Source organism: Pinus tabuliformis, chromosome 4_2 (assembly GCF_031772625.1).
Source record: "Pinus tabuliformis cultivar Carrire ecotype Pingquan chromosome 4_2, CPIR1, whole genome shotgun sequence".
NCBI lineage: Eukaryota > Viridiplantae > Streptophyta > Pinopsida > Pinales > Pinaceae > Pinus > Pinus tabuliformis.
This window is the reverse complement of record NC_142304.1, coordinates 558009629-558024614: the sequence shown is the minus strand read 5'-3', so window position 1 is coordinate 558024614 and position 14986 is coordinate 558009629. Positions and strand designations below refer to the sequence as shown.

The 14986-nt window shown below is 38.8% G+C and overlaps 1 protein-coding gene across 2 annotated transcripts in view; it reads left to right on the top strand.

The window, feature by feature from the left end:
* Nucleotides 1-14986, top strand: part of LOC149170481 (Phosphoglycerate mutase family protein) — a 268273-nt gene that overhangs the window by 29959 nt on the left and 223328 nt on the right. The gene's annotated exons all lie outside the window — the stretch shown is intronic.

The window sequence follows — 14986 nt, the reverse complement described above, 5'->3', positions numbered from 1 at the left end:
ACTGATCTTCTCATAGCCGGAGTTTGTGGCTCTTCATCTTTTGATTCCTCTTTTGTTGTAGGGTCTGATTCTTTCTCCTTTCACTCAAACTTTATCTTCTCAGGTTCCTTTGCTAGGACTTCATGTTTAATAACATCTTTCATCTCTCTAAACACCACATCTCGGCTGTACACAACCTTCCTTGTTTCTGGGTTTCAAAGTTTATAACCTTTTAAACCATCTTTATACTCAATAAAGATGCACTTTCAGATTTACTGTCCAGCTTTGTTCTTTTCTCCTTTGAAACATGTACATATGCATCACATCCAAATACCCTCAGATGTGAAAGAGAATGTTTCTTACTAGTCCATATCTCTTGTGGAGTCTTATCCTCCAATGCTGATGAAGGTGATTTGTTGACCAAGTAACATGCAGTCTCCACTGCCTCTGCCCAGAATTCCTGTCCTAACCCGGCACCATTGAGCATGCTTCTTGCCTTTTCCATCAACGTCTTGTTCATTCTTTCTGCAACTCCATTTGCTCAAGTGTGTATGGAGTAGTCTTCTGCTGTGCTATACCACACTTCTTCCAGAACTCTTCAAATTCCTTTTTGCAAAACTCTTCACCGTTATCTGTCCTCAATGCCTTTATCTTCTTTTCTGTCTGGTTTTCCACCAGAGCCTTAAATTCTTTAAACTTGTCAAAGACTTCAGATTTCTTCCTGAGGAAATATATCCATGTATTCCTTGAGAAGTCATCTACAAATGATACATAGTACACAAACTTTCCCAGTGATGGAACCAACACGGGTCGAAACACATCACTGTGCACAAACTCTAATATCTGTTTCGCCCTCTTACCACTAGAGGGGAAACACACCTGATTCTGCTTCCCATATACACAATTTTCACAGAAATCCTATTAGATGTACCTTCCATCATACCATTACCATGAAGTATTCGAAGGCCCTTCTCTCCAATATGTCCAAGCCGTTGATGCCATAACATGATCTTTTCTCCAGAGACACTAGATTTTCTGCTCCACTTTCAGGAACCACATAACTGTTGCCCCCATCAATAACAATGCTACTTTGAAGCTTGCACAGAGTTCCAATTCGAACTCCTCGCATCAATACCAATGTTCCCCGAACCATCTTGCAGGTATCTTTATCGAACACTGTTTTTACACCTGCATCATCCAACTTGTTTATAGAAATTAGATTTTTGGCCAATGCAGGAATATGCAGAACACCCGAAAGTGTTTTAAATTTTTAATCCTTCCACTTTGCAACTTCAACTTGACTTTTCCGCAACCAACGATTCTAGTCTTCCTGTCATCCTCTAAGAAGACATCACCACCATCATATTTCTCATACTCGCAGAACCACTCTCTATGAGGAGTGAAGTGAAATGATGCACCTGAGTCAATCAACTATGCTTCATGATCTAAATGTGTACTTGAAGAAGAAGCCAAGTACACATCCCCACCTTCATCTGAGGTGGTTTCCGCCTTTGCAAAAGGAGCATCATCATATCCCTTTCCTTTCTCAGGAGCTTTAGATTTACAATCCCTTTTGAAGTGCCCTTCCTTTCCGCATTTCCAGAACATCTTTATAGGTTTTCTTGGAAATTTAGATCTCCCACTCAAGGAATTGTTTTTGTTTATGTTCTCGGATGGTCCTCGTACAGACAAGGCATCACTATTCTGGCCCCCCATATTTTTCCGTCTCATCTTCTTTGACAGCAAGGATGAGACTATTTCATCAAATTGCAAGGCAATTGCATTGCTACTTATTGCAACAACCAGACTATCCCATGAATCTGGTAGAGAACACAACAAACTGATGCACTTATCTTCATCTGAAATTTTAATATCAACAGATAATAACTAGATTACCACAATATTAAATGCGTTCAGATGCTCTGTCACCGAGTCTCCATCTTTCATCCTCAGGTTATACAACTTTTTTCGTAGGAACAATTTATTCACCAGAGACTTAGATTGGTACAAAGTCCCTAACTTGTCCCGCAAAGCCTTCGCCGAAGCTTCCCCTAATACATTCAACAATACTGAATTTGAAACACATAATCGTATTGTGCCCTTTGCCTTTCGATCCAACTTTGCCTAGTCTTCAGTTGACATTACTGTTGGTTTAGTACCCGCATCTACCGCGATCCACTGATCTTTATCCACCAGCAGATCCTCCATCTTGAGTTTCCACAACTCAAAACTCTGACCATTAAATTTCTCGATTTCTATCTTTCCACTACTCACCATCTTCTTTCACCACAAGAATCGATTCCGCAGATCTCCCATTGAACAGGGTCTACCGCAGGCCCGAGCAAAAACCCCTTTGTAGCAAAGGTGTCCCCTTGAAGCCAAAACAACTTTGATACCAAATGTAGGTTTTAACCTTGTACAAAAATTAATTGCATACGAATTCTAAAAACAAAAAATAAACAATGGCGAGAGCATAAAACATAAAATAGATATACACAGAGATTTTCCCTTGGCTCCCAAAACGGGGACTACCAGATTGATTTTTCATTATGTTCCTTTCAATGTTACAATACATATATATACATGCCGAAGCACTCATAAACCTTAATCCATTAACTTTGGATTAAAACATAACCGTAGTTGACGGGATCTACAAAATACCATGGACAAAAACCATCATGCCGAAAACCATGTGCGAAATCCATGCACAAAACCATAGGTAGGTCCGCCCACCTAATATAGGGTCCATTTTTTTCCCCGGGCGCTGCCCCAGATCCCACGCAAGGGGGCTACTGCCTCCCTACATACCCCCCGACAAGGTGGGGCAGCCACCCCCCCTGTGACCCCTCGGCAACACCTGGTGCAACGTATAGGGGGGGCTACATGGAAAGAATATAACACAACCCAACAGGATTAAGAATTTAGCATGTTGTTGTGCAAACATATCAACAAAAAACAACAAATATGTTGAAAGGTCAGGGAATTGAATCTAATAAGGGTAGTTTGCTTGACTTTCATCGTTTGGGTTGAAATCTGGTTGCGCATAAGCTAATGATCCTATAGTGTTCCAATTTCCATATTGTAGCACACAAGAAACAACATATGAGTCAATAATAAGACAAATAATGGGATCCAAGTCCGCAATACAAATTCATCAAAATTGGTCTAGTCTCCCAGTTCTGGATACACCATTTCTTGAAGGCATCTTCATTAGGCATTTCCCATACGAAGAATAGTATAACTCCCTAACATCACACAACCTTCCTTCTTTAGTTTTATTCTTTGTTCCTAAATACTACGAAACTAGATTCGTTGCCTAGGCCCCACGTCTCCCAAATCAGACAAATTAGACACGATTCAGTGGGACATGTGTCCTCTCGATCGTGTCCGATCATGTCCAATTGGGACATGATCGTGTCCCGATTCCAGGACACGTGTCACGAGTTTTTGCCCTCCGCACTGCTATAAAAGTGCGATTTGGCCCATTCTAACTTCACCAAAGTCATTCTCTTTTGCTATGGGTGTGTGAGAGCGAAGAGCAAAGGGTGTGAGAGCATTTTGGAGGCGATTCAAGCAACATGTAAGTGTATTTTATCTCTATTTTTTGCATTTTTATTATAGCGGTTTGCATGTGCATTTGTTTTACAAATTTGTGCATTTTTTCTTTATTTTTTTACAGCATTCATGGCTCAATCAAAGGCAGCAGGGAAGGGGCAAAGGAAGGGGAAGAATGTCCCCATTGGAGATGCCCCTCCTCTTCCAATTTCATCAGGGTCTACAAGTGTTCCCTCTATTGCAAGTGGGGCTGCAACAACAACTTCAAATGTTGAGGGAAGACAACAACCTCAAGATAACAAATATCCCTTGTGGAAATATGTCACAAGAGAGCAAGGGCTAGGCAGCAAGATGAAGGGAGGAGGCAATGTTGCTTGGAAATGCAACTATTGCAAAACTCATTTCATGAGCACATATTACCGTGTGAAAGCTCATTTGTTGGCTTTACCAAGTTGTGGAATTGCAGCATGTACACAAGTGTCTTTAGCTAAGAGGAAGGAAATGGAAAAAGAGGCCAATGTTGGTATGGCAAAGGTGGCTGCAACATCTAAAAAAAACAAGAATGAAGACCCCCTTCCATTCTTGAGGAAAAGCAGCAACAAATTTCCATTTGAGAGTTTTGGTGGGGGACAAGCAACAAAAAGAAAGGCAATGGCACTTGGTCCAATGGACAAGATTTTTCAGAAAGAGAAATGGGAAGAGCTTGATCTCACCATTGCATTTTTTTCTATCAGAACTTCATATCCTTTAATGTTGCACACTCACCTTTATTTATTGAGATGTGCCGAGCTCTAACTCAAGGGGCTCCATCAAGGTATGTGCCTCCTGGGTCAAAGAAGCTTAGAACCACATTGTTGACGAAGGCAAAGAAAGAGGTGGACAAAATGCTTGAGCCTATTAAATCAGCATGGCCAACATTTGGGGTTAGCATTGTTTCTGATGGATGGATAGATCCAGCACGACACCCACTCATCAACTTCATGGTGTCTTCCTTGAATGGTCTAGTTTTCTTGAAATCAGTGGATGCACTTGGACAATACAAAGATGCACAATATATGGTTGAGTTGTTTATTATAGTTATTGAAGATGTAGGTGTTGATTCTTTGAATTTAGCACTTAAATCTATTGCTTTTGATGTGCTTTGGATTGGAAGCATTATTGAGGATGCACGACATATCCACAACTTTGTACAAAATCATACAAATGCCTTCACTATCTACAAGGAGTACACCAATCTATCATTGTTGAAGATTGCAAATACACGGTTTGCCTCTTCATTCATCATGTTGAAGAGGTTGAGGGAGGTCAAGACTGCTCTTGGGGCCATGGTTATTTCAGAGTTTTGGTCTTTTTGGAGAAAGACAGATCAAAAAACCTCAAAAAGAGTGAATGACACAGTGTTAGATGGTGCTTGGTGGGAGAGGGTAGGACTACTTATTCAGATCATGGACCCTATCATTTCTTTGCTTCGATTTGTAGATATAGACCAACCCATCCTAAGAGAGGTTTATGAGGGATGGGATTCCATGATTGAGTTTGTGAGTAGCATTATTTTACAGAGTGAGTGCCCCGGGTATGAGACTGTTATGTGAAAAATAGTTAATTTTAGGTTTATAATTTAATTTAGGTTTAGTTAGGCGAAAGGGCACGATCATAAGATCATGCCCTTTCCCAAAGGGTGTCCATGGCGGTATTTAAGCCAGGAGCCCCATTGTAATCAGACATCATCTGTCATTTTTCATATCTTTTAATAAATATTTATATATCTATTCTGCGTTCTGGCATTTTCTGTTCCATCTGGTATCAGAGCAGGTTTCATCCGCCTGTTGGAAGAAGACACTGTGGCACAGTGTTTGGCATTCTCCCACATACCCGATTTTCTCTGCCCGCTGATCCCTGTTGTTCCCTACCGCAAACCCCGACGTCTGCTACACCATCACCGGCACGTTGTTGACCATCCGACACCCCCATACATTTGAAACCACTATACAATCTTTGCGAAAATACGTGTGAACCTGTGCGTAGAAGGACCAGATCTTACATTTTCGAAACAACACCCAGATCTTAGATTGGAGGCTCGGACTACAGTCTTGTAGCTGCTTCTCTCATCTTCGGACCTGTGGAAACCGCATTAGTAAACAACCTTATCTCTTCAGCGCAAATTTGATTGCAGTGGGTTTTTTGAGTAGTCAAAAGGGTTGTTAAATCGACGTGTGTTACGGTAATAAAAAAAAAAGTCGATTTCGATTTTTTTTTGAACGGTTCAAATTATATATATAAAAAGACGGTTCAAGAGATCTGAAACGGGTTCAAGAGATCTGAAACGTTATAACACGTGATTTAGTTATATATATATATATCATATTTTAATTATATATATTATATATATAATTTAATTAAGAGTTATATAATTTATAACTTTAAAATTTTATATATATATATATATATATAATAATAATTAATAATTATAATTTATAATTAAAAAAAAAATATTAATTAAATTAAATTATTAAATTAATTTAATTTAATTTAAAATATATATATATATATAATAATTAATTAAATTAAATTATTAAATTAATTAATTTAATTATTTAAAAAAAAAAGGGAAGGAAAAATATTTTAGCTGGCAAATAAATACACGCCTCCGCAGACCCGCTCAATGTCGACAATGACAATGGCGGATTTCCAAAAAAGGTTGTTGGACGCAGAGCAAAAGATAAATAACAACCACGACGAGGTCAGTAAGAGATTAAATGACGTCGAGAGCAAGCTTGGGGAGCAAGCAGACAAAATCAAAAATCTTGAAGATACGACAAATCGAATAGAGATAAAGATGGAAAGTCAACATGTCCAAACAGGAGTAAACTTCAGAGAAGTCTTAACAATGCTGAAAAGTCTGTGTAAAAAGTCGAATTGTACACCCGAAGAGCTATTAAAAGAAGGTGAAGAGAATCAAGAACACATCTCGTCAGAGTCAACTAAGTCCACAGACTCTCATGACAAGGTTGAATCCCCAAAAAAATCAGCGACACACCACCAAGAAGCAAGTAACACTGCCTTTACAAACAAGCAACTTTGGGATACCCTTACTAATCAACACCCTCTTTTTGCTCAACCATTAGCCACACACTAGAAGAGGGTAAAGGTTGAGATGCCTAAATTCGATGGGAACGAAAAAAACAATGTGGCATGGATAAATAAAGCAAAAGAATACTTTGAGATATATGACATCACTGACGATGACGAAAAGCTCAGACATGCATCCATGAAAATGGAGGGAGAAGCATATAACTGGTATATGTGGTGGAAAAAGACAACACACGTCATTAGCTGGAGGAGATTTAAAGATGCATTCTTCAAAAGATTCCAAGGTGTGAAGGAAGAAGAGTTCTTTTCAAAACTCATCAAATTACGACAAAAAGGAAGTGTGGATGAATACACTCAAGAATGGGAGACCTTAGTAACTCGAGTGTCGGGGTTATCGGAATCTCGTTTAATTCAGTCATACATCTCGGGACTTAAAACCCATTTACAAGTAGAACTTGAGATGCATGACATTTCATCAATAGAAGTAGCAAGACGAAAAGCAAAAACAGCCGAAAAGAAATTCAAACAAATATTTTGGTCAAAGGCCGAAAAAACATATGCAAGGCGAAGAACACCTTAGTATGCAGACGCAAAAAATACAAGATATGTTCCACCACATCGTCGCGAAGATGAAAAATCTAATTTGGAAGCGCAAAGGATAAAGGAGGGTAAATGCAAGCGCTGTGGTGAAAAGTGGGATCCCAAACATAGGTGTGTTAAAGGAAAGGAACCAAAGAACCTATATAATTGTGAAGCAACCAATGATTCAAACAGTGAAGAGTCTGATATTGAAGAAACAGAAGATGCCCCAGAATTCTCACCAGAACTAGATGACGAAAGTATGCCGCAAGTGTCATTATCAGCTATGACAGGTATATCACAACCTCAGACTCTAAAATTAAAAGGACACATAAAGAAGAACAACGTGGTGGTTCTCATTGACTCTGGTAGCACACACAATTTTTTGGATGCAACCATGGCCAAGAGACTCAATATTTTTTCATTCCCTTTACCAAACATGAAGGTAATGGTAGCAGACGGTAAGAGGATTGAAAAAGTGGGGAAATGTCATAAGGTTAAATTGCAAATTCAAGACTTCAGTTTAGAATCTTCGTTTTTCACAGTACCATTAGGAGGAGTAGATGTAGTCTTAGGTGTCCAGTGGTTACGAACCTTAGGTACTTATGCCGCTAACCACCAAGTACAATTTATAAAATTCAAATGGGGAGGTCAAAAGTACAAATTACATGGGTTCCAAGCACCAGAAAATCAAATTGTATCATCATCTCAGATGATGAAGATGATTCGAAGAGGAGCACCTGCTTATGTAGTACAATGTCATCAGTTAGAAATATTATCTGCAAATATGACCAGTGAAGAGTCACCAGAGATACAAGAACTAATTAAGAAACATGAAGAAGTATTTCAAGATCTACCTCTAAAGATGCCGCCTAATAGGGAAATTGAGCATACAATAGAAGTCAAGGCAGGATCAGACCCGGTTAACATCAAGCCATACCGATATCCACATCACCAAAAAACAGAAATCGAGAGATTAATCCAAGACCTCTTAAGGTGTGGAATCATCTCGAAAAGTAAAAGTCCTTACGCTGCTCCAGTGGTGTTGGTAAGGAAGAAAGATGGGTCATTCAGGCTATGTATTGACTATAGGGGATTAAACAAAATAACAATTAAAAATAAGTTTCCAATTCCCTTTATCGACGAAATGTTGGATGAGTTACATGGCGCAAGGTATTTCTCAAAATTGGATCTAAGATCAGGTTACTATCAAATTAGAATAAGATTAGAAGACATACCAAAAACCGCATTCCGAACACACGAAGGTCATTATGAATTTAAAGTAATGCCATTTGGATTAACCAATGCACCAGCAACGTTTCAAGCAACTATGAATGAATTATTTCGCCCACACCTCAGAAAGTTTGTATTAGTATTCTTTGATGATATTCTAATTTACAGTAAAACTTGGAAGGAGCACTTGCAACATTTGGATAAGGTTCTTACACTACTTAAAGAACACCAATTTTACGCAAAAAAGTCCAAATGTACCTTTGGAAAGGAAGAAGTAGAATACCTTGGACACATTATATCCCATGAAGGTGTAAAGGTGGACCCTAACAAAATCAAAGCCATAAAAGAATGGACCAAACCCGTTAATATATCCAAGCTAAGAGGGTTCTTAGGTTTGACAGGATATTACCGAAGGTTTATTAAAAACTATGCACATATAACTGCACCTCTAACAAATCTTTTAAAGAAGAATTCGTTTCTATGGGATGAGGAAGCAGGAAGGTGTTTTGAAAAATTAAAAGAAATTATGTCTAATGCTCCCGTATTAGCAACACCAGATTTTTCTAAACCATTTATCATTGAGTGTGATGCTTCTGGATTCGGTATAGGTGCAGTACTAATGCAACAAGGACATCCCATAGCGTTTGAAAGTAGGAAGCTCAATAAAAGAGAGCGCCTCAAATCCACATACAACAAAGAAATGCTAGCTATCATGCACGCACTAGCTAAGTGGAGGCAATATCTTTTGGGAAGTAAGTTTTCTATTCGAACAGACCATAACAGTCTCCAACATCTCCTTCAACAAAAAACGCTTTCCGAAGAACAACAAAAATGGATTGAAAAAATTGCCGCTTTTGACTTGGAAATACTACATAAAAGAGGTAAAGACAATGTAGTAGCCGATGCCTTATCCAGGAAAGATGAAGAACCAACACTACTTGCAATGTCGGTTGTTGTTCCTGAGTGGCTTAACGAAATTCGAAGTGAGTATGCCAAGGATCCAGAAGTAACAGCAATAATCAATAACCTTCCCAATAACTCAAAATTTGAGTGGAAGAATGATATCCTATGGTATAAAGGAAGAATATATCTAAGTACAAATTCCAAGTTTAAGTTTAAGATACTCAAAGAATTACATGACTCACCGTCAGCTGGACACGTAGGATTCTTTAAGACTTACTACAATGCACGCCAATCCTTCTTTTGGAAGGGAATGAATCGTGATATTCAGAAGTATGTAGCAGAATGTGATACATGTCAAAGGAATAAAAGCGAAAATATTACGACACCAGGATTACTTCACCCCTTAAACATTCCAAATCAGAAGTGGGAGGAAATCTCGATGGACTTTATTGAAGGATTACCAGTATCTGAAGGCAAGGACAAGATTTTCGTAGTAGTCGACAGACTCACCAAATATGCTCACTTTATGGCAATAAAGAAGTCATACTCAGCAAAAGAAATCGCTGAAATATTTTGCAAAAATATAGATAAGTTGCACGGTTTTCCAAAAGTCATTGTAAGTGATAGAGATGCCAAGTTCAAAGGTAATTTCTGGAAGGAATTGTTCAACCATGTAGGAACTTACTTAAATATGAGTTCCGCTTATCACCCGCAAACAGATGGCCAAACAGAGGTTGTCAATAAATGTTTGGAGGCCTACCTACGTTGCTACGCTACAGAAAAACAAAATAAATGGGCTCAATGGTTACACCTTGCTGAATGGTGGTATAACTCCACCTATCATACATCAGCGAAAATGACGCCATTTCAAGCCCTATATGGATATGAACCCCCGAAATGGAAAGATCTAGCTATGGTCCAAACAAATCTACCTGCTGTTAAAGATCAACTAGAAGAAACCCAGAAAATCGTCCAAATATTAAAAGAAAATCTAAATAATGCAAGGAATCGTATGAAGCAACAAGCAGACCGTAACAGAACCGAAAGAGAGTTTGAAGTTGGAGAATGGGTATTTGTTAAGCTCCAACCATACAAACAATTATCCTTAAAACAGAAAGGAAAAAACAAATTGGCACTAAAGTTTTATGGACCTTATCAGATCAACAAAAAGATTAGCCAAGTTGCATATGGTTTAAGCCTTCCAGAGACAAGTCGTGTTCACAACGTCTTCCACGTATCTTGCCTTAAAAGGGCCCTAGGTAACAATCAAACAGCGCAAACAACACTTCCATCCCTAGATGATGAGGGAAGAGTCATTTTAGAACCAGAAGGTATTTTGTCTACTAGAGAAAGGAAGCTTCGTTATCGTACTATCAAGGAATATCTGATCAAGTGGAAGGACTTGCCCGAAGAAGAAGCTTCTTGGGAGAATGAAGTATTTTGTCAACAACATCCGTCGTTACGTATGCTTTGAGGACAAAGCATTCTTTCGAGAGGAAGGCAATGTTATGTGAAAAATTGTTAATTTTAGGTTTATAATTTAATTTAGGTTTAGTTAGGCGAAAGGGCACGATCATAAGATCATGCCCTTTCCCAAAGGGTGTCCATGGCGGTATTTAAGCCAGGAGCCCCATTGTAATCAGACATCATCTGTCATTTTTCATATCTTTTAATAAATATTTATATATCTATTCTGCGTTCTGGCATTTTCTGTTCCAGAGACATCATCAAAGGCCTTCTTCACCACCATACAGGATATTCTTGTCAGCAGATGGGACAAGAATTGCACACCTTTACATTGTTTGGCTCACTCATTGAACCCAAAATACTACAACCATGAGTGGCTAAATGGTGGACCTTCCTGTAGATTCCCTCTTCAAATGGATGGGGAAATTTCACAGGGGAGGAAAGATGCATTGAGGCAGATTTTTCAGGATAGAGCATCCTTTGATGAGGTGGAGGATGCCTTTGCAGAGTTTTCCACTGGCACTGGTCGATTTGCAGGATATGATGTGATTAGAGACAGGGGGCTAAGAAACCCTATTCTACAACGGTTAGCCACGAGGCTCCTTTCTCAGTGGGCAACTCATGGGGCAACAAGCCCTCCTCTACAACGGTTAGCCACGAGGCTCCTTTCTCAGGTTACTTCATCCTCTTGTTGCGAGAGGAATTGGAGCACATATGGGAATTTGTATAGTGTCAAGAAGAGCAGTCTTGAGCAATCTAGGGTAGAGACAATGGTGTATGTGCACACCAACCTTCGTCTTATTTACAGGCAGAGGGACGAGTGGTTGAAGGGAAAGACAAAGATGTGGGATGTCTTTCTTGATGATATGGGTTTGGACATCAGTGTTGAGTTGGCATTGGCCAACTTGGATCTTATTGAGCCAGTGTTATAGCCTATCACTTTTGATTATGGTGATACTATAGAGAGGTCATCCTCCACACCAACATATGCAGAGATGACATTGGATACAAAGGAGGAGGATGCAGTAGAGGAGAGCAGTGGTGACCATGATGATGAGAACAGTGATGCTGATTTTGATGACTCATGAGCTACCTACTGTCTTGAGGCTTGTAATTGTTTTGTATTTGCTATTTCTATTTGCCATTGGTATTGCTACTACCTATGTAACACATTTTGATTTTGATGACTTAATGGGAAAACTACAGTGTCTCGTCTTTCTCCTATTGGATCATTGATGAATATGTATTATCATTTATGTCAAAATTGTATTTGTATGCATAATGTTACTTTGTACAAGGTAAAACTTATATCTAGATGAAGATCTATGTTTGAATCAATGAATTTGTATCATGAATGAGAATTTGTGTAAGAAATTTCTATTTTTTAATATATATATATATATATATATAAAATAATATATAACGTGTCTTGTTCCAGGGGATCAACATGTCCGTGTCCGACACTCGAATCCTCATGTCCTTTGTGTCTCGTGTCCCTGTGTCAGGTGACTTAGCTATTTAGGAAGAAGTTGGAATCGATAGGCATATCCTCTGGAGATATGATATCATCTGATCATGAATGTTAGACAGAATATGCAGAGCAAGCTTAGCTGTGGACTTGGAATTCCTGAAATAGTGGCAGAGTTGAGCTCGGCATCCCTAGACGCGGCTACCTTGCTGGGATCTATAAGTAACTCTCCTACATGCGCAGATTGGCCTTGTAGGCTACAGATTCTTAAGTTGCTGTGATATCTCCCTTCAAATCACAATTCATTTGTATAGAGATGTCACCACCTTCACCAACTGGAGGATGACATAGTAGGGAGGATATTAAAATCCTCTAGTTGATAAGGGCCTTTGATTTGATCACTTAGATTACCGCTATATCAGGAGTTGTTAGGGCTAGCAGGTTAGGGGCCACATGCAATGCCATTTACAGATTCAGAGACCTTATCAATAATTTATTCCTCTTTAGGAAAGGAATAATGTTGAGCCTGTGAAAATTTCTGAATCTTTACAAACAGAAATCCTATTGCAGTCACTGGTTTAACATCTCCTACTTGTTATTTCATTCAACAAGTTATTTAATTGGATAAACAGTGATGTAAACACTACTGTAGACTACACTGATATATAGATCATAAACTGAAACAATAGATGAGACAAACACACAACGGACACCGTTATTTTTAGACAACACATCCTCGAAAAAAACCAACTTAGGAAAACCAGTGCAGCAGATAGAGGGTTTGTATTATTAAGCAAGCAGAATCTGAGTACAACAGGTTGCCTCTCACACCGACTAACCTTATAGAGAAATCATGGCAACAAGAAATACATTCGAGGGTTTACCTCGCTCCCCAAGTCACAACTGATCCAATGAGTGATCTAACACCCTCCCGGCAAACACTGCGAAGTCCCTATGCAATCACTGCGTGGGCCAGCGTCTTGCCTCTAGAAGACTGCGTCACTCCCTTTGCTGGATTGATTTTCTGGATGAAGACTGCTGTTTAGACCTCCCAGTTCAGAACCTCGCTTCTCCATCAAAATCTCTAACTACTAACGAATACTCTGCACTGCCACTGCAAGAGCCCCTTTGGACTGCGTCAGCTCTGCGTGAGCCCCTCCTGGGCTACGTAGGCCTCTGTGCTGCGTCCTTGATGCTGAAGCTGCCTCTCTGCTACGTACTCTTTGGCTCAAAACTTCCTCTTCGATCCAAATCTCTACTTCTGCCCCTCTCACCGCAACTCAATTCACTTGTTCGATTTTCTCAGTGAACCACGCCCCAGAAAAATCGAACTGACTGATCAATTTGGTGTGTCTCCAACTGACCCTCAACCCTCCTCTTATACTTTTCCTGTTGATGAATCAACGACCGAGATCAAGTCCTTAATCAACGACTAAGATTAAATTAGATTTGATCTTCGTCACTTAGAAGCTTCTCAACCATATTTTCATTAATACCCATTAATATTTTTATTTTCCTAAGTTTAGACATCGGAACTCCATTAAAAATATTAATTATTTTAGTAAAACACAGTCCAGGTGGAATTTCACCAATCGATTTCTGGGTCTTGGACATCTCATGTGTTCTAGCCCCTCCACAAAATTTCGGAGCTAGAGCACATCCGATGCTACCCAAAATCAACAAAGCCTACAATGTCGCAATTTTTGTTAAGTGATCTATTCTCAATCATTCCTTTAAAGATTGTCTTTTGTTTATTGACATTCTCTTAATTGTTCTTCTCATCCCTTGTCACACAATAAATGTATTTATGTTTTAGAGATTTTGGTTCTTAACCTCAGTATGCATCAGTGTTTTTGAAGTCGCAAGTTTTTCCTTGAACAATTAGATCAGCTGATCAAATTGATGATTTTTTCATTTTGAAAAGATCATGATTTAATTGCGATCTGACCCCCAAAAATCATATTTTTTGTGTTTTATTATTATTATTTTTTATTTTTTTTATTTTGCCGATTTTTACCGATTTTATCTCGATTTCTACGATTTTTTATTTTTCCGGACCCTCACCGATTTAATCCCAATCGCGATTATCGCAACATCGGTATGCAGCAAAAGATTTTGTTGCTTGACCTCCTTACCATACAACATTAAATATAAGTGCTCTATAGGCTTTGGTCTCGAATCTTCTCGAGGCAAACTAGAAGATGTGATTGATGTAGAATAAAAGTACGTCTTTTCTGGGTCATGATGGGAAGAAGAGGAAACATGCCAAGACCTGGAACTTGGAAGTATCAAACAATGAATTATGGGTGGAGAATATATAGATAGACAAAGTGATGGCAGATCTCAACTTCCGTCATTTTGAAGCATTTCATAACGGTTGCTATTAAATTCGAATGCCTTTGGTTTGTGGAGTATTTAACACTCTGATTTTGTTAAGAATGTGTGACTATAGGAGGATATCATATATTTTATTGAATTTTTCTTTTTTTCTATCTTAATGTTGTATGCACTGCGTATTGCAAAATTTTATCATGCTGCTGTGTCAACACTGTATTCTTTGTATCTTGGATCTGCTATACTAATACAAATGCACAATAAATTGAGACCTTGGTAACAGACTTTCTAGCCAAAACAAAAGCTGCAATCTGGACTCATAGCCCAGCAAAGTCACAATTATTTTTCTCATCAATTTATTGTACTTTATTCTTGAAG